The 13,534-nt window shown below is 40.0% G+C and overlaps 1 protein-coding gene across 1 annotated transcript in view; it reads left to right on the top strand.

Annotated features, from left to right (window-relative positions):
• Window positions 1-13,534, top strand: part of TPK1 (thiamin pyrophosphokinase 1) — a 286,110-nt gene that overhangs the window by 170,214 nt on the left and 102,362 nt on the right. The window lies entirely within an intron of this gene.

Raw genomic sequence — 13,534 nt, 5'->3', positions numbered from 1 at the left:
TTCATTTCACTGCCTATGAATAAATTTCTAATGATGATGTCATTCATTTCCAATCATAAATATTGAGGAAATTTTTATTAATGTAGTGCTTAGAGCAGGCTACTTAGTAAATGAGATTTTATAAGGTTGACTAGTGGATTTTAGTTTGAAAAATAATCATGTGGTAACATTTTTTTAAAGACAGTAGACCTTTTATTTTTTGCCTCTTATTGTAATGAACTACTTACGGTTTTACTTCTGCTCCATCTGCAGTCATTACCTACAATTTGTTTGGTTAATACAATGGGTGTAATGTATGCTCACCGTTGATCAGCCACATTTGCATTTTTTCTGGTTCTTTGCATTGTCTGGAACTGTTGGTTTCTGGAACATTTCTGAGATGTGGAAGGTGAGCTGAGGATTCAGTTTCAAATTCTACTGTTCACTTATGTAGTCAACAGTTATGTCTGCTTCTGCCTGTCGCACTGCTAGGCAGTTGAGGATTAAAAAAAAAAAAGTGACATAGCATCTTTGCTCTCCAGTCCATGTTCAGTGAAGCAGATACTTATAAAATCCTATCTAATAAAAGAGAAACATGGTAATTAGTGTACGACCGCTACCCTTCCCATTGACTAATTGGGGCAATATGCAAATTAACTGCCAGCCAAGATGGCGGCCGGCAGCCAGGCAGCTTGAAACTAACATGAGGCTTGCTTGCTTCAGTGACGGAGGACTCCAGTGTTCCCCGCCTGCCGCTGCAGGCCTCTGAGCTGCAACTCTAAGTAACTATGTTACAAATATAGAAGCTAAGCAAAACCCCAGAAACCTGCTTTAGTCCATCGGGCTTCAGCCAGCAGGATCACAACATTGTTTCAAATACAGAAGGTAAACAAAGGCCAGAAACCTGCTTTCAGGAGCAGAGGCCTAAGAGCTGGAGCCAAGCCTCAAAGCTAAAGCTGGCCCAGAATAAAAAAAAAAAAGAAAAAAAGGAGCAGTTGGGAGCTTCAGTCACCCGCCAGCCTGAAAACAGCCCTCAGCCCCTCACCCAGACTGGCCAGGCACCCCAGTGGGGACCCCCACCCTGAAGGGTGTGTGACCAGCTGCAAACAGCCATCATCCCCTCACCCAGGCTGGCCAGGCACCCCAGTGGGGACCCCCACCCTGATCCAGGTGGCGCCCCAACCCCCACCCCATGGGCCCTGCTCTGTGTGTGATGGGGTAGAGCCATAACCTCCCCATCAGCCCTGCCCTGAGTGTGTCAGTGGCGGCGCCCCAACCCCCTGATTGGCCCTGCTCTGTGTGTGACAGGGGCTGTGTCTCAACTCCCCTATCGGCCCTACTCTGTGAGTGACGGGGGGGGGGGGGGGTGGGGGCTCCTCAACCCCCTGATCGGCCCTGCTCTGTGCGTGACAGGGGGGAGCTCCCCAACCCCCTGAAGGGCCCTTCTCTGTGCATGACAGGGTACAGAGCCCCAACCCCCCTGATAGGCCCTGCTCTGTGCGTGACAGGGGGTGGCGCCGCAACCTCCCCATCAACCCTGCCTTGAGTGTCACAGGGGGCGGTGCCCCAACCCCCCAATCAGCCCTACCCTGAGTGTGACTGAGGGTGGCATCGCAACCTCCCAATCCGCCCTGCTCTGTGCATGACAGGGGGTGGCGCCCCAACTCCCCAATCGGCCCTGCTCTGAGCCTGACCAGGGGCTGCACCTAGGGATTGGGCCTGCTCTCTTCCACCCGGGAGCAGGCCTAAGCCAGCAGGTCGTTATCTCCCGAGGGGTCCCAGACTGCGAGAGGGCACAGGCTGGGCTGAGGGACCCCCTCTTCCCCCCGAGTGCACAAATTTTTGTGCACCGGGCCTCTAGTGTATAATAATAAAAGTGTAATATGCTAATTAGACAGGACATCCTTCCCGATGACCTTCTTGTTGAAGCCAGGGCTGCGAAGGAAGCCCAGGTCCTGGGTGCCTGCTGGCAGCCAGAGGGAAGTCCAGGTCCCTGGTGCCAGAGGGAAGCTGGTGCCAGCAGCTGGGGGAAGGAAGGCCTACTCTTGCACAAATTTCGTGCATCAGGCCTCTAGTATAAATATAAAGCAAGATTAAAACATTGCTACATAAAGATGATGAAAGATTATATAACTTGGTCAAGAGTGTGGTAAGGAAAGGCTGCACAGAAACACTCACTCAGCTTTTATTTGCTCCATTTATGTAACAAATATTTATTGAGCACCTGCTACATGCCAGGCACTTCTCCAGGAATACAGCAGCCACCTACACAGAGCCTCTTTATTTCATGGAATATACATTCTGTTGAGCTCACATTGCACTAAATATTTAAGGATGAGTAAATAGTTGCTATAGGAGATAATGGCAAAGTGATTCAAGCCAGTGGCACCACGTGTGTTTAAAGGCCCACCTGGCCCTGCCCTGTGTCACCTTCAGTGGAAACACAATTGCATATAGTCTATGATATTTTTAAGCAGCTTTAATCTCCACAGTATTATTTTTAATTAAGCTAAATCTTGGATAAACTTAAGGGTATATCCTGCCTTGTTACCTTACCCCTAAATTAAACCAAAATAACTCTGAGTTCTCTTCAACTCTAACAAAATCTTTAAATAGATTCAATGAGATTATCATTGAGTTTTGCTAAAATACTTCAAAAGTGGGAAGATTCAATATAAATGTTAATTATTATGAGTATTGTTTTTGAGGACAGTGTCTTCTAGAATTGGTTCTATAATTACAGGTTGTCTGAAATTGAAGGTAATAGCAGGAGGAGTGAGACATCTTCTGGGGACTGTTTGTCTGATAAACACTTTAGTGCTGTGTCTTAAGAGGCTGGGATAGCCGTAGACCATGAGGCTGATAGGTACTTCTCTTGATCTTTCTTAAAAAAGCCTCCCTATCTTCAAATCATCTGAGTGTCCACACATGAGACTCCCATGAAACTGTGTTGTATAAATAAGTAGTCTTCCTTCATTCATTACAGTTACAGTTGTAGTCATTTGGGACTGACCTGATGTCTAGGTGCAGTTCACTTAAAATTGTTTAGGTTATTCCAGCCTGAAGAATTTCATCTCCATTCTCTCTTCAGTCCCCTTTCTGTGGCTTATTTTTGTTAATTACAAATTGGATTTTAAAACAAGGAAACAATAGTGTAGTTTCAGATCTGTATAAATTTGATAAAATGTTTAGACTTTTTCAGTTGATTGGCTTTTTGGTATATAATGTCTTTTATATTGTGTTTTGGTATGTTTCATTACTATGGATCAAATATCATTATGAGTGAAAACCTCAGTAGTTAGCATTTACTTTGAAGGAATGTTTAATCTGCCATTTTAAATAGAAAATTAAAACTTAGAATGCATTATAAATCCTCCCTGAAAAGTGAGCATCTCCCCCTTAATTCCAAAAATGTGTTCTTAAGAAGAATCATGGTCTTTCATGCACAGGAGATTTTATGAGGTTGGAGAGAGACAGTGCAGACACGAAGCTCCCTGAGGTTAGTTACCAGGCAGGCCTATTCCCTGCGAGGACTGTTGGGCGCTCAGAGTCATGTCTGTCTCGCTAACCATGTGAAGTGTGAATGGCTCTCATTTTCTGGTCTCTCCTTCTACAGATACATTAGCTTCTGTACACTGAGCATAAATTATCTTTTATTGGCAAGTTTTATGGCAGTCAGTAATAGGATTTATGACCAAGAAATGAGATGTCCAGGAGTTAATCAGGCGTGTCTTTTACATGATCCTAAACCTTGCTCAGTGACTGATTCAGGATTTCAGAATCTGATGTAGGAGAATGGTGTTACTGAGCAAACTTCTGTCAGTTTTTATCTCACTTGAACAAACTTCTAAATATGTTGTAAATATTTCTTCATGGTGTTCTTAGTCTTGTTACTACAATTGCTTTTGCCTCTCATGAGATCAATTCATTACTATATAGGTTCCTGATATTTTATGCATTGTACATATGTAATGTTGGTAATGAATATGATAGAAATGTGTGAGTAGTCTGATAGAAAGAAACTAAATTACATAATGCACATTTGGCATGGATGATGATTTCTGCTGATAATGGAAGATTTGGGTCTGTCTACCCATTAGTCCACACGTTCAAAATGTCATAGGTGGGACCAGAGAAGTGGATCTCAGAGTGGGTTGGAGTGAAAGGATAGGAAGTTCCCAATTCTAAACCATATCCATAATCTTATCACCATTTAGTGCCTAGTGATAATTCCTTTCTTTGGAACAGCCATTATTATTTCTTTTGTTCCCTGTATGTTCTCATATATTTTGTTGTTGTTGCTTGACCTTTTAGAATCTGTGGTGTAAATAGTGTAAAAACTTGGAGATCATTTTATAGAGGAGCAATTGTATGGACTTAAAAGTAAAGTGCTTTGTCCAAGGTTATACATCAGGGGTCCTCAAACTTTTTAAACAGGGGGCCAGTTCACTGTCCCTCAGACCGTTGGAGGGCCGGACTATAGTTTAAAAAAAAACTATGAACAAATTCCTATGCACACTGCACATATCTTATTTTGAAGTAAAAAAACAAAATGGGAACAAATACAATATTTGTATTTGCATGTGGCCTGCGGGCCGTAGTTTGAGGACCCCTGTTATACATAGTATTTCTTTGAAAGAAAATTTGTGCTGAAATTGAAGTATATCTCATGCAGTGAGAGTCTGAACAAAGGATCACTATGCATTTTATATCTACAAATGGCCTATCATACTGAGCTAACAACTTCCCCGTACCTTCAATAAATAAGTAAACTTACATGTAAGTATGGGCATGAAGAAGAAGAAATGAATTTTGTTAGGATGTATGCTTGAATGTCTCCATTGGAGGAACCCATTGGGAGGAGTCACTATAATGACCAGGATTTTGGATTAGGCTGCTGGGTGCTGTCCTTTGAGATAGAGAATGTGAGAAGAACAGGTCAAAATTGGAAAATGGACAGCTGACTTTGGGATATAAGGAGGTTAATCTGTCTTTGTTTTGTTTGTTTTAAAATTAATTTAAGAGTGAAAGAGAGACAGAGACATCAAGACATCATTTTGTTGTCCCACTTATTCATGCATTCATTGGTTAATTCTTGTATGTGCCCTGACCAGGGACTGAACCCACAACTTTGGTGTATTAGGATGATGCTCCAACCAACTGAGCTACCCAGCCAAGGCCAGGTTAATCTATCATTGGAACTGAGTAGAATTGCCTAAAAGAAGATAAATACACATATTGGGTCCCAGGTTGGGAATCAGAAGCTGTGACATCCTCCCTTATTTCCCAGTTGGCACTGCTGTCTTCCTCGTTTGCTGGAAGCTCATTTGGGGGAGCCATAGCTTTTATTTATTTATTTATTTATTTATTTATTTATTTATTATTTTTTAAGTTTTTCTTTTTTTACTATTTTTTTAAATTTTGTTTTATTGCTTAAAATATTACAAAGAGTGGCACATATGTCTTCTTTTTTTACCCCCTTGACCTTCCCCCAGCCTCCCCTATCCCCAGTGTCTTGTGTCCATTGGTTATGCTTATATGCATGCATACAAGTCCTTTGGTTGATCTCTTACCCCGCCCCCCCCCCAACCTTCCCCGGCCTTCCTGCTGTAGTTTGATAGTCTGTTTGATGCTGCTCTGCCTCTGTATCTATTTTTGCTCATCATTTATAATGGTCTTTATTATCCATAAATGAGTGAGATCATGTGGTATTTTTCTTTCATTGACTGGCTTATTTCACTTAGCATAATGCTCTCCAGTTCCATCCATGCTGTTGCAAATGGTAAGAGTTCCTTCTTTTTTATAGCAGCATAGTATTCCATTGTGTATATGTACCACAATTTTCTATTCCATTCATCTGTTGATGAGCACTTAGGCTGTTTCAAAATCTTAGCTATGGTAAATTATGCTGCTTTGAACATAGGGTTGCATATATCCTTTCCTATTGATGTTTCTGGTTTCTTAGGATATATTCCTAGAAGTGGGATCACTGGGTCAAATGGGAGTTCCATTTTTAGTTTTTTGAGGAAACTCCATACTGTCTTCCATAGTGGCTGCACCAGTCTGCATTCCCACCAGCAGTGCACGAGTGTTCCTTTTTCTCCGCATCCTCTCCAGCACTTGTCATTTGTTGATTTGTTGATGATAGCCATTCTGACAGGTGTGAGATGGTACCTCATTGTTGTTTTGATTAGCATTTCTCTGATGATTAGTGACTTTGAGCATGTTTTCATATGCCTCTTGGCTTTCTGAATGTCCTCTTTTGAAAAGTGTCTATTTAGGTCCTTTGCCCATTTTTGATTGGATTGTTTATCTTCCTTTTGTTAAGTTGTATGAGTTCCCTATAAATGTTGGAGATTAAACCCTTATTGGTGATAACATTGGCAAATATGTTCTCCCATGCAGAGAAGAACAAAGTAGGTGGGATCTCAATACCAGATATCAAGCTGTATTACAGAGCCACTGTTCTCAAAACTGCCTGGTACTGGCACAAGAACAGACATATAGATCAATGGAATAGAACAGAGAACCCAGAAATCGACCCGAACCAATATGCTCAATTAATATTTGACAAAGGAGGCAAGAACATACAATGGCGTCAAGACAGTCTCTTCAATAAATGGTGTTGGGAAAATTGGACAGATACATGCAAAAAAAATGAAACTAGAGTAGACCAACTTACACCATACACAAAAATAAACTCAAAACGGATAAAGGACTTAAATGTAAGACAGGAAACGATAAAAATACTAGAGGAATCCAAAGGCAACAAAATCTCAGACCTATGCTGAAGCAATTTCTTCACCAATACAGCACCTAGGGCATTGGAAACTAAAGAGAAAATAAACAAATGGGACTTCATCAAAATAAAAAGCTTCTGCACAGCAAAAGAAACCACCAACAAAACAACAAGAAAGCCCACTGCATGGGAGAACATTATTTGCCAGATGTTATCCCTGATAAGGGTTTAATCTCCAACATTTATAGGGGAGCCATAGCTTTTAGTGGCTGGTAGTGTGTTAGCTCTCTTGAGCAAATGAACTAAGATGGTGGTGGCAGGGGTGGCAGGGTTTAAAGCAATCTGGCTATAATGAAGTCTCAAGGGGAAAGAAGTGAAATGACAGCCCTGATACCTGTCACTCACCCACACAGCATACAAGCTTTTTGACCTTAAAGAAATATTTCTCTGGGGGAGGTTTATAGAAAGATGCCATCAGCAAAAACCTGTGGTGATCACTCGGTGACTCCAAAGCAGCCAGGGAGGAAATAGCAAATTCAGCCGCATGCAAACTGTTTAAAAACTTATTTGAACATTGGCCTTTCATTTTCAACCATGAGTGACTGAGAATCCGTTTTAGAGATTTGAAGCAATCCATAAGAGGGCTGTGTGCAGGTACGACAGTAGAAAAGATCGCATCAGCGTTTATCTGAGCTCTGTCATCATAATTTATCATAATCCAATTCTAGCAAAAGTCATGGAATATTGGATGCCAGGTGTCATCTTTTCCTTGATCCCCCTCCCACAGTCCTCTGGCAAGGACACAAGCACACTGTCTCCTGTATACTTAGTTCAATTGAGCATTGCTCAGGCATCTTTTTTATTGAAACCAAAGGTTGCCAATGCTGTATCAATGAGCTGTGAAGTGATTTGAGTGTCACCAGCAGGGAAATGAGATGAGCTTCTGGGAAGAAGATAAACACAATGCAAATTTCTGTATGAAGAGCTTCCTATAGCTATGGCTGTGCTACTTCTCATCCAATTTAGGACACTTCCTCCTGCCCGCCCCCCCTTGTTTGGGAGCTGTTTGTTTATTCCAAAAGAGATCAAAACTGAAAGGGAAGAAAAAGTAGGAAATTTATATAAATAAAGTTAAGCTAGTAGGGCTGAAATTCGAGGGCACCTATTCAAACTATATATCCACCCTGGGTATTTTGAAGCTTTTCCAAGGAACAGTATAAGCTTCCTCACCCTCATATACACACTTGTACAACACATGTAACATGTATGTGCACACACACACCAAGAATCTCACCTCTTCTAAGCCAATCTTACTGACAGGAAGGAAAGTAAATATTCTGGTCTCTCAAGTCTTTGAGGGAGGATATGTTTTGAAAACCCCTCTCTTATATACCGTATTTTTCCGTGTATAAGACACCCCCATGTATAAGATGCTCCCTACTTTTCCAACCCAAAATTAAGAAATCAACATTTTAAACATTTTGCTGGTTTTCCTCTTAAGACCTTATTCTTTTTTGGCATTTTAAGGAGTTGTTCTTCCTGTCTTCTCCACTGTCTGATCATACACTCAGTGGGAGGAGGTCCAAATTGTCTCTCTGCAGCTCTATTCCCATGCTCTCTTGCATAGCTGATTACATTTGGTTTGAATTTTGCAGAGTAAGACAATTGCTTACTGGTATTTATCTTTTTATTTTTTGACATCTTTATGGGCTCAGAACGCTCTGGTCTCTGTTGCATCTGTGCACACTCCACCTCCATTATAGCATCAGCTGACGTCAGTAACAGTAAGGCTGGTGATTGGAGGAAGCCTGTTTGACAAGGTATGGACAGCAACTGCACCTGCATGGCTCACACCTCAGCTGACTTCCATGTATAAGACACCCTTGATTTTCAGTCTAACGATTTTAGGAAAAAGTAGCGTCTTATACATGGAAAAATATGGTAGCTGTCTTTTAAGAGCTCCACTTTGTTTTTCATAACTTTGTCATGATTAGCATGAAGATATTTGACTTAATGCATATGAAGTTAGTTAACAATGAAATTTATAAAAGTGCATCTGAGTCAGGAGCAAAGTTAACAAAGCAGAGCATAAGCAAGATAATCGGGAGAGAGAGAGAGAGAGAGAGAGAGAGAGAGAGAGAGAGAGAGAGAGAGAGAGATATTGCTCTGGTATTATATTGTCTTCTGAAGCAGACTGAGATACTTCTGATATGATGTCAAGTACATAGGATAAACCAAATGTCAAAGATACTGAATGTTAATACACAGCTGAAATCTCTCGAGAGCCTGTATGAATTATAAAATGGCTTATGTACCTGAAAGGCTGGAAAATGACCAAAAACAATATTGTTAGAGTTCTACAACACCTTTGGTTTATGAAGTACCTCATCATCGACTCATCTGATTCTCAGCAGCTGTATTAAACAAGCGGTCAGGTACATTGCTCCTATTTCTCAGATGAGGAGATTATGCATAGAACCACGTTGTAGGTGTGTGCTAAATTCATGAGCAATCTGGGAATTTTCCCAGTCCTACTCCTGTGCCTTTGGCTTTGTAGCTGTCACTTAGAATCTACACTAACCCTCTAAATGTCACTAGACCTTATGGGGAGGGCTCAAAAAGAAAGGAAAAGTTACCAGGTGCAGGTATGTTCTGTGCACCCGGGTATGATTCATAGCTATTTTTTCCTTCCTAACCAACTTTTTTATTAGGAAAAGTGTTATATATACAGAGAATTTAGAAGAATAGTATAATGAACAACATAGTCCAACCATTTTTAATATTTTAACATTTTATCATGCAGGTGTAGATGTATTTTTGTACGTAACAATTTGGCAGTAAATTTCAGATGGCACATTATGTTATCCTAAATACTTCAACATGGGAAGTGTATTTAGAAAGCAAGGCCCAGGTAATGGATGCGCTTATTGCTACTGTGGTGGCATTGCTTCTGGACATTTTCAGTAAACAGAACTAAGAAAAAAAAGGTGTGTTTGTGTGTGTGTGTATGTGTGTATGTCGTGAGTTCATATTAATGTTTTGAATTCCTTTTTAATATAGTTTTTGAAATGTTATCTTTTTTTAGTTTTACCCTTCCATCAAACCCTGATTTGAAATAACTTATTTTATACCATAATATATAGTAACTAGTTTCAAAATTGTAATACCCATATTACTACGAATAGAAAAACTACTGAATGAAATTTAAAGTTATTTGCAAGTTTTGTCTTTAAATTTTATCCCAATCATAGTATTGTATCTAAAATTTGTCATTTGAAATATGAAATTTTGTTCTTTCTGTTGTTATGCTACTAATTTAACTATTAGGTTCATTTTTTTTTTTGCAGTTTATTTAAAGCAAGACTTTTTTAATTATTATTTTGAAATATTTTAAAATATTGCATAGTTCAATAGGCAAAGCTTGATTGAAAAAAGATATCCTCAGGACAGGTCTTGCTTCCATTCCTCTTCCCCTCATCACCACCACTGTCTTTCAGAAGCTTTCTGATTCTTGTAAAAAATAAAGTAAAAACAGCAAATATATACATAGTTTCTTGTTTCCCTTTTTAAAATGTGAATTTAGCATACTATATACATCTGTTTCTACCTTTCACTTAATATATTTTGGAGATCACTCTATATTCAATAATAGAGATCACCCTCATTTAGTGGCTGCTTAGTACACTATTATGTGGATGTACCTAAATTTAATTCACTCGTGTGGCTTTTTGAAAGAACATACAGCAATTTCAAACTAGGTGGTTCTTCCAGTGGCCATGTCTATTTTGCAAATAGTGATTCTATACGACTTCCCATTAGAGACATATTTTACTCTCAACATCCCTAATGAAGAAGAGGCCATAGGACCCAATTCTTAAGATTAGTAAATTGGGTCTTAAAAAGACGAATTGACTTGTCAAGGTTATTCTACCAGTTAACAGTAAAGCCTCATACCACATTCATATCAGATTCACCCTTTAGCTCTCTCCATTCCATGCCCAATTACATGACATGATTCATTAGCTAGCTTGGTATGATGCCATTCCATGTAGAAGCAACCATTTTAAATGGGCAACTCATTAAGGAAGCATAAATTATAAAGACCATATAGTTCTTCTATAACAGAGAATTAGGCTTCACTGCCACCTTGTGTAGTGTGTAGATAAGTTTTTAAAAAGAAATGAATGGACACAATCAGTTTTCTTACCAAGGAGGAAGAATATTCTATTATAGTTGAGATAGTAATGGTAATGAACCAGTCTTTCTTTTTTGGAAAAAGCTACATTGATAGAGGAGCCTCAAAATTGATTAATTGTGTACACATTGACCTTTCCAATTGTCTGATAATAGGAAGCCAATTTCACTCCTAACCAGAAGCCCTCAAGGTAAAAGAGTATGGAACATTGGTCTTTTTTATCAGGAGAGTTTAATGTACAAGACTGCTCAAGGGACAATGGAGGAGGATTTATTTTTCTCCTGGGTGAAGCTAGCCTATTAAGAAGTGGGCTCCTTTTGAAATTTTGATAATAGTAATTGAAAAGCTATGAATAGAGCTTAATATATTTTTCTGAGCATATTTCACACTCTAAAGTATCTCCGGGAGCGGAGCAAGCCCTATGAAAATTAAAAGACTTGGACAACTTTTTTTTCATGCTTTTATTCAACCAACATATTATTAGGGATTTATTTATATCAGGTATTTTGCTAGATTGAAGATCTATAAGTTACTCTCAAAGAGCTAAGAGTACCTTCACTAAATTAATCATTATTTCACATAAGATAAAATGAGTTCAATATCACAAATACGTACAGAATATGATGGAAGCCCAGAGAGGTGGCAGAGCATATCATTTACTATGGACAGGTACAGGAAGAACATGAGGTCATGTCTGAGCTGGGTCTCAAAAGTCTGCAGAGGAGTAGAGGTTACTAAGGGTGAAGAGGTCAGAAGATCTCTAGAAAGGACACCGTGAGTAAAGGTGTGCTGTGAGAAACTGCCCAGTACTTTAGGGAGAACTGTAGAAAGCCCATTGTTTCTGGGGGAGGAAAAAAAAATGATATGGCGATAGATGAAGATGACAGGGTAAGTGGAGAAGAAATTAAAGATCACCTCCTATGCCATGTGAAGGCATGGGGATTTTCATCCTTTGGAGTTAAATGATTTGTAACTCTTTGGGGTCATGAGCCTGTTTGAGAATCTGAAGAAAAATATGAACTTTCTCTCCAAAAAATGTATATTTATACAGACACTAAATTTTAAAAATATAATTGAAGAGCTTATAGAACCTGATCCTCTTCATAGAGTTTACTTGGAAACAATTACTTCAAATACTTATGTGCCTCCTTATCTCACCAATGAGCATGGGAAGGGTTTAGTTATATTCATGGGTAGGACTTTCACTTTGAGTTATTAACAGATTATCAAATGGCAGGTAGCCAAGTTCTTCAATAATAATGAAAATATTCCTAGTGGCTAATACTGAGCCTCACCATGGCCCCGGTCCTATTCCTGTTTCTTTTATTTTTGTTTATTTGTTAACTTGTATAACAACCTCACAACAACTCTATAAAGAAGATAATTATTATTCTCCTTGTTTCTCATCTGAGAAAACTGAAGCTCCAGGTCTTATTTACAGTTAGAAGGATGCAGGAATGAGAGGTATCCACACATGTAAGATCTGTGCTCCTTAATGACTATATTACTCTCTCCTTGAGAGAAAACAGAAATGAGAGTATATATATATATATATATATGAGAGAGAGAGAGAGAGAGAGAGAGAGAGAGAGAGAGAGAGAGAGAGAGACAGGGGCCGTCACATCCAGAACAATCGAACGGACGACCGAACAGGCTGTCTGGGGTGACCAGGCCAGCAGGGGGTTTAGTGAGAGACAACCAAATGACTGAGCAGCAGGCTGCATGGGGCGACCAGGCCAGCAGGGGAGTTAGTGAGGGACGACCAAACAACTGAGCAGCAGGCTGTGTGGAGCAACCAGGCTGGCAGGGGGGTTAGTGAGGGACGACTGAACACTAGGCTGCATGGGGCGACCAGGCTGGCAGGGGGGTCAGTTATGGGCGATCAGGTCGGCAGGCAGAGGCGGTTAGGGCCGATCAGGCAGGCAGGCAGGCAGGCAGGTGAGCAGTTAGGATCCAGCGGTCCTGGATTGTAAGAGGGATGTCCAACTGCCCAGGATTGGGCCTAAACCAGTAGTTGGACTTCCCCCAAGGGGTCCTGGATTGGAGAGGGTGCAGTCTGGGCTGAGGGGACCCGCAGCCTGTGCATGAATTTAGTGCACCAGGCCTCTAGTTTTCAATGATAAAAACCGAGACTGATTGACTGTAGATACAACTCAGTATGCAGACCTTATGTTCTCTTCTTGAACTGACATCTGAGATACAAAGGTTTCTGCCCTTGCAAGCACCAATTCATTGCAGCCATGTTCATAAACCGTTTTTGAGTAGTGTTAATTATGGCTGCAAGATTATTAGTAGCAACACTTAATACTGCATATCACCCAGAAGGCTGCCATACAGCTTTTCATTTCTAAAGCCAAATAGTGCATAATTCTTTGAAATCGTTTTGCCTTTAACACACACTTCATTTAAAACAAATTTATGAACCAAATTTTAACCTACTACTTAGCATAAAAATATTGATGTACACCATTTAAAAATAAGCTAATGCTACAAAAATCATTTTCCGTTGCTTTTATCTACAGTGCTTTTTTACCTGAAACCTGTATTGGTATCTACAATAGAAGTTTATTACACTAAGTTTCTTTTGGAGAGGAGATGTACTCAAAGAAAGGAAAACACTC

Source organism: Myotis nattereri, assembly GCF_964212035.1.
Source record: "Myotis nattereri genome assembly, chromosome: 11".
Classification (NCBI taxonomy): domain Eukaryota; kingdom Metazoa; phylum Chordata; class Mammalia; order Chiroptera; family Vespertilionidae; genus Myotis; species Myotis nattereri.
The sequence above is the reverse complement of the archived record's forward strand: the minus strand, read 5'-3'. Positions and strand labels throughout refer to the sequence as shown.